The sequence below is a fragment of the Leguminivora glycinivorella genome, chromosome 13, assembly GCF_023078275.1.
Source record: "Leguminivora glycinivorella isolate SPB_JAAS2020 chromosome 13, LegGlyc_1.1, whole genome shotgun sequence".
Classification (NCBI taxonomy): Eukaryota; Metazoa; Arthropoda; class Insecta; order Lepidoptera; family Tortricidae; genus Leguminivora; species Leguminivora glycinivorella.
In genome coordinates this window covers 5,766,675-5,773,489 of record NC_062983.1, presented here as the reverse complement: position 1 = coordinate 5,773,489, position 6,815 = coordinate 5,766,675, and positions in this window count along the sequence as shown.

Genomic DNA, 6,815 nt, shown 5'->3' with positions numbered 1-6,815 from the left:
TATGGTCCTATGTCGAAGGCCGAAAAAAATACTTGGGATCGGATCCTTACGATGCCACTTTGTAATTACCTTCAGAAGACGTTGCTCAATCAAGATACTCAGGTCATTTGCGGGCACTCGTAGTAGCTTCGCCATAAAAAAATACAACTTGAAAATTTTAAAAACTCAACTTATGGTCCTATGTCGAAGGCCGAAAAAATACTTGGGATCGGATCCTTACGATGCCACTTTGTAAATACCTTCAGAAGACGTTGCTCAATCAAGATACTCAGGTCATTTGCGGGCACTCGTAGTAGATTCGCCATAAAAAAATACAACTTGAAAATTTTAAAAACTCAACTTATGGTCCTATGTCGAAAGCCGAAAAAAATACTTGGGATCGGATCCTTACGATGCCACTTTGTGAATACCTTCAAAAGACGTTGCTCAATCAAGATACCCAGGTCATTTGTGGGCACTCGTAGTAGATTCGCCATAAAAAAATACAACTTGAAAATTTTAAAAACTCAACTTATGGTCCTATGTCGAAGGCCGAAAAAATACTTGGGATCGGATCCTTACGATGCCACTTTGTGAATACCTTCAGAAGACGTTGCTTAATCAAGATACTCAGGTCATTTGCGGGCACTCGAAGTAGATTCGCCATAAAAAAATACAACTTGAAAATTTTAAAAACTCAACTTATGGTCCTATGTCGAAGGCCGAAAAAATTACTTGAGATCGGATCCTTACGATCCCACTTTGTGAATACCTTCAGAAGACGTTGCTGAATCAAGATACATAGGTCATTTGCGGGCACTCGTAGTAGATTCGCCATAAAAAAAAAAAACTTGAAAATTTTATAAACTCAACTTATGGTCCTATGTCGAAGGCCGAAAAAATACTTGGGATCGGATCCTTACGATGCCACTTTGTGAATACCTTCAGAAGACGTTGATCAATCAAGATACACAGGTCATTTGCGGGCACTCGTAGTAGATTCGCCATAAAAAAATACAACTTGAAAATTTTAAAAACTCAACTTATGGTCCTATGTCGAAGGCCGAAAAAAATACTTGGGATCGGATCCTTACGATCCCACTTTGTGAATACCTTCAGAAGACGTTGCTGAATCAAGATACATAGGTCATTTGCGGGCACTCGCAGAAGATTCACCATAAAATAATAAAACTTGAAATTTTTAAAAACTCAACTTATGGTCCTATGTCGAAAGCCGAAAAAAATACTTGGGATCGGATCCTTACGATCCCACTTTGTGCATACCTTCAGAAGACGTTGCTGAATCAAGATACTCAGGTCATTTGCGGGCACTCGTAGTAGATACGCCATAAAAAAATACAACTTGAAAATTTAAAAACTCAACTTATGGTCCTATATCGAAGGCCGAAAAAAATACTTGGGATCGGATCCTTACGATGCCACTTTGTAATACCTTCAGAAGACGTTGCTCAATCAAGATACTCAGGTCATTTGCGGGCACTCGTAGTAGCTTCGCCATAAAAAAATACAACTTGAAAATTTTAAAAACTCAACTTATGGTCCTATGTCGAAGGCCGAAAAAAATACTTGGGATCGGATCCTTACGCTGCCACTTTGTGATTACCTTCAGAAGATATTGCTTAATCATAATACCTAGGTTATTTGCGGGCACTCGTAGTAGATTCGCCATAAAAAAATACAACTTGAAAATTTTAAAAACTCAACTTATGGTCCTATGTCGAAGGCTGAAAAAAATACTTGGGATCGGATCCTTACGATGCCACTTTGTGAATACGTTCAAAAGACATTGCTCAATCATAATACATAGGTCATTGGCGGGCACTCGTGGAAGATTCACCATAAAAAAATAAAACTTAAAAAATTTAAGAACTCAACTTATGGTCCTATGTCGAAGGCCGAAAAAAATACTTGGGATCGGATCCTTACGATGCCACTTTGTGAATACCTTCAGAAGACGTTGCTCAATCAAGATACTCAGGTCATTTGCGGGCACTCGTAGTAGCTTCGCCATAAAAAAATACAACTTGAAAATTTTAAAAACTCAACTTATGGTCCTATGTCGAAGGCCGAAAAAAATACTTGGGATCGGATCCTTACGATGCCACTTTGTAAATACCTTCAGAAGACGTTGCTCAATCAAGATACTCAGGTCATTTGCGGGCACTCGTAGTAGATTCGCCATAAAAAAATACAACTTGAAAATTTTAAAAACTCAACTTATGGTCCTATGTCGAAAGCCGAAAAAAATACTTGGGATCGGATCCTTACGATGCCACTTTGTGAATACCTTCAAAAGACGTTGCTCAATCAAGATACCCAGGTCATTTGTGGGCACTCGTAGTAGATTCGCCATAAAAAATACAACTTGAAAATTTTAAAAACTCAACTTATGGTCCTATGTCGAAGGCCGAAAAAATACTTGGGATCGGATCCTTACGATGCCACTTTGTGAATACCTTCAGAAGACGTTGCTTAATCAAGATACTCAGGTCATTTGCGGGCACTCGAAGTAGATTCGCCATAAAAAAATACAACTTGAAAATTTTAAAAACTCAACTTATGGTCCTATGTCGAAGGCCGAAAAAATTACTTGAGATCGGATCCTTACGATCCCACTTTGTGAATACCTTCAGAAGACGTTGCTGAATCAAGATACATAGGTCATTTGCGGGCACTCGTAGTAGATTCGCCATAAAAAAAAAAAAAAAAAACTTGAAAATTTTATAAACTCAACTTATGGTCCTATGTCGAAGGCCGAAAAAATACTTGGGATCGGATCCTTACGATGCCACTTTGTGAATACCTTCAGAAGACGTTGATCAATCAAGATACACAGGTCATTTGCGGGCACTCGTAGTAGATTCGCCATAAAAAAATACAACTTGAAAATTTTAAAAACTCAACTTATGGTCCTATGTCGAAGGCCGAAAAAATACTTGGGATCGGATCCTTACGATCCCACTTTGTGAATACCTTCAGAAGACGTTGCTGAATCAAGATACATAGGTCATTTGCGGGCACTCGCAGAAGATTCACCATAAAATAATAAAACTTGAAATTTTTAAAAACTCAACTTATGGTCCTATGTCGAAAGCCGAAAAAAATACTTGGGATCGGATCCTTACGATCCCACTTTGTGCATACCTTCAGAAGACGTTGCTGAATCAAGATACTCAGGTCATTTGCGGGCACTCGTAGTAGATTCGCCATAAAAAAATACAACTTGAAAATTTAAAAAACTCAACTTATGGTCCTATATCGAAGGCCGAAAAAAATACTTGGGATCGGATCCTTACGATGCCACTTTGTAATTACCTTCAGAAGACGTTGCTCAATCAAGATACTCAGGTCATTTGCGGGCACTCGTAGTAGCTTCGCCATAAAAAAATACAACTTGAAAATTTTAAAAACTCAACTTATGGTCCTATGTCGAAGGCCGAAAAAAATACTTGGGATCGGATCCTTACGCTGCCACTTTGTGATTACCTTCAGAAGATATTGCTTAATCATAATACCTAGGTTATTTGCGGGCACTCGTAGTAGATTCGCCATAAAAAAATACAACTTGAAAATTTTAAAAACTCAACTTATGGTCCTATGTCGAAGGCTGAAAAAAATACTTGGGATCGGATCCTTACGATGCCACTTTGTGAATACGTTCAAAAGACATTGCTCAATCATAATACATAGGTCATTGGCGGGCACTCGTGGAAGATTCACCATAAAAAAATAAAACTTAAAAAATTTAAGAACTCAACTTATGGTCCTATGTCGAAGGCCGAAAAAAATACTTGGGATCGGATCCTTACGATGCCACTTTGTGAATACCTTCAGAAGACGTTGCTCAATCAAGATACTCAGGTCATTTGCGGGCACTCGTAGTAGCTTCGCCATAAAAAATACAACTTGAAAATTTTAAAAACTCAACTTATGGTCCTATGTCGAAGGCCGAAAAAAATACTTGGGATCGGATCCTTTCGATGCCACTTTGTGAATACCTTTAGAAGACGTTGCTCAATCATAATACACATGTCGTTTGCGGGCACTCGCTGAAGATTCGCCATAAAAAAATAAAACTTAAAAAATTGAAAAACTCAACTTATGGTCCTATGTCGAAGGCCGAAAAAAATACTTGGGATCGGATCCTTACGATGCCACTTTGTGAATACCTTCAGAAGACGTTGCTTAATCAAGATACACAGGTCACTTGCGGGCACTCGTAGAAGATTCGCCATAAAAGCATAAAACTTGAAAATTTTGAAAACTCAAGTTATGGTCCTATGTCGAAGGCCGAAAAAAATACTTGGGATCGGATCCTTACGATGCCACTTTGTGAATACGTTCAAAAGACATTGCTCAATCATAATACATAGGTCATTGGCGGGCACTCGTAGAAGATTCACCATAAAAAAATAAAACAAAAAATTTAAGAACTCAACTTATGGTCCTATGTCGAAGGCCGAAAAAAATACTTGGGATCGGATCCTTACGATGCCACTTTGTGAATACCTTCAGAAGACGTTGCTCAATCATAATACACATGTCGTTTGCGGGCACTCGCTGAAGATTCGCCATAAAAAAATAAAACTTAAAAAATTGAAAAACTCAACTTATGGTCCTATGTCGAAGGCCGAAAAAAATACTTGGGATCGGATCCTTACGATGCCACTTTGTGAATACCTTCAGAAGACGTTGCTCAATCAAGATACTCAGGTCATTTGCGGGCACTCGTAGTAGATTCGCCATAAAAAAATACAACTTGAAAATTTTAAAAACTCAACTTATGGTCCTATGTCGAAGGCCGAAAAAAATACTTGGGATCGGATCCTTACGATCCCACTTCGTGACTACCTTCAAAAGTCGTTGCTGAATCAAGATACATACGTCATTTGCGGGCACTCGCAGAAGATTCACCATAAAATAATGAAACTTGAAATTTTCAAAACTCAACTTATGGTCCTATGTCGAAGGCCGAAAAAAATACTTGGGATCGGATCCTTACGATGCCATTTTGTGAATACCTTCAGAAGACGTTGCTGAATCAAGATACATAGGTCATTTGCGGGCACTCGCAGGAGATTCACCATAAAATAATAAAACTTTAAATTTTTAAAAACTTAATTTATGGTCCTATGTCGAAGGCCGAAAAAAATACTTGGGATCGGATCCTTACGATGCCACTTTGTGAATACCTTCAGAAGACGTTGCTCAATCAAGATACTCAGGTCATTTGCGGGCACTCGTAGTAACTTCGCCATAAAAAAACACAACTTGAAAATTTTAAAAACTCAACTTATGGTCCTATGTCGAAGGCCGAAAAAAATACTTGGGATCGGATCCTTACGATGCCACTTTGTGAATACCTTCAGAAGACGTTGCTGAATCAAGATACATAGGTCATTTGCGGGCACTCGTAGTAGCTTCGCCATGAAAAAATACAACTTGAAAATTTTAAAAACTCAACTTATGGTCCTATGTCGAAGGCAAAAAAAATACTTGGGATCGGATCCTTACGATCCCACTTTGTGAATACCTTCAGAAGACGTTGCTGAATCAAGATACATAGGTCATTTGCGGGCACTCGCAGAAGATTCACCATAAAATAATAAAACTTGAAATTTTTAAAAACTCAACTTATGGTCCTATGTCGAAGGCCGAAAAAAATACTTGGGATCGGATCCTTACGATCCCACTTTGTGAATACCTTCAGAAGACGTTCCTGAATCAAGATACATAGGTCATTTGCGGGCACTCGTAGTAGATTCGCCATAAAAGCATACAACTTGAAAATTTAAAAAACTCAACTTATGGTCCTATATCGAAGGCCGAAAATAATACTTGGGATCGGATCCTTACGATCCCACTTTGTGAATACCTTCAGAAGACGTTGCTGAATCAAGATACATAGGTCATTTGCGGGCACTCGCAGAAGATTCACCATAAAATAATAAAACATGAAATTTTTAAAAACTCAACTTATGGTCCTATGTCGAAGGCCGAAAAAAATACTTGGGATAGGATCCTTACGATTCCACTTTGTGAATACCTTCAGAAGACGTTGCTGAATCAAGATACATAGGCCATTTGCGGGCACTCGCAGAAGATTCACCATAAAATAATAAAACTTGAAATTTTTAAAAACTCAACTTATGGTCCTATGTCGAAGGCCGAAAAAAATACTTGGGATAGGATCCTTACGATTCCACTTTGTGAATACCTTTAGAAGACGTTGCTGAATCAAGATACATAGGCCATTTGCGGGCACTCGCAGAAGATTCACCATAAAATAATAAAACTTGAAATTTTTAAAAACTCAACTTATGGTCCTATGTCGAAGGCCGAAAAAAATACTTGGGATCGGATCCTTACGATCCCACTTTGTGAATACCTTCAGAAGACGTTGATCAATCAAGATACTCAGGTCATTTGCGGGCACTCGTAGTAGATTCGCCATAAAAAAATACAACTTGAAAATTTTAAAAACTCAACTTATGGTCCTATGTCGAAGGCCGAAAAAAATACTTGGGATCGGATCCTTACGATCCCACTTTGTGAATACCTTCAGAAGACGTTGCTGAATCAAGATACATAGGTCATTTGCGGGCACTCGCAGAAGATTCACCATAAAATAATAAAACTTGAAAATTTTAAAAACTCAACTTATGGTCCTATGTCGAAGGCCGAAAAAAATACTTGGGATCGGATCCTTACGCTGCCACTTTGTGAATACGTTCAAAAGACGTTGCTCAATCATAATACATAGGTCATTTGCGGGCACTCGTAGAACATTCACCATAAAAGCACACAACTTGAAA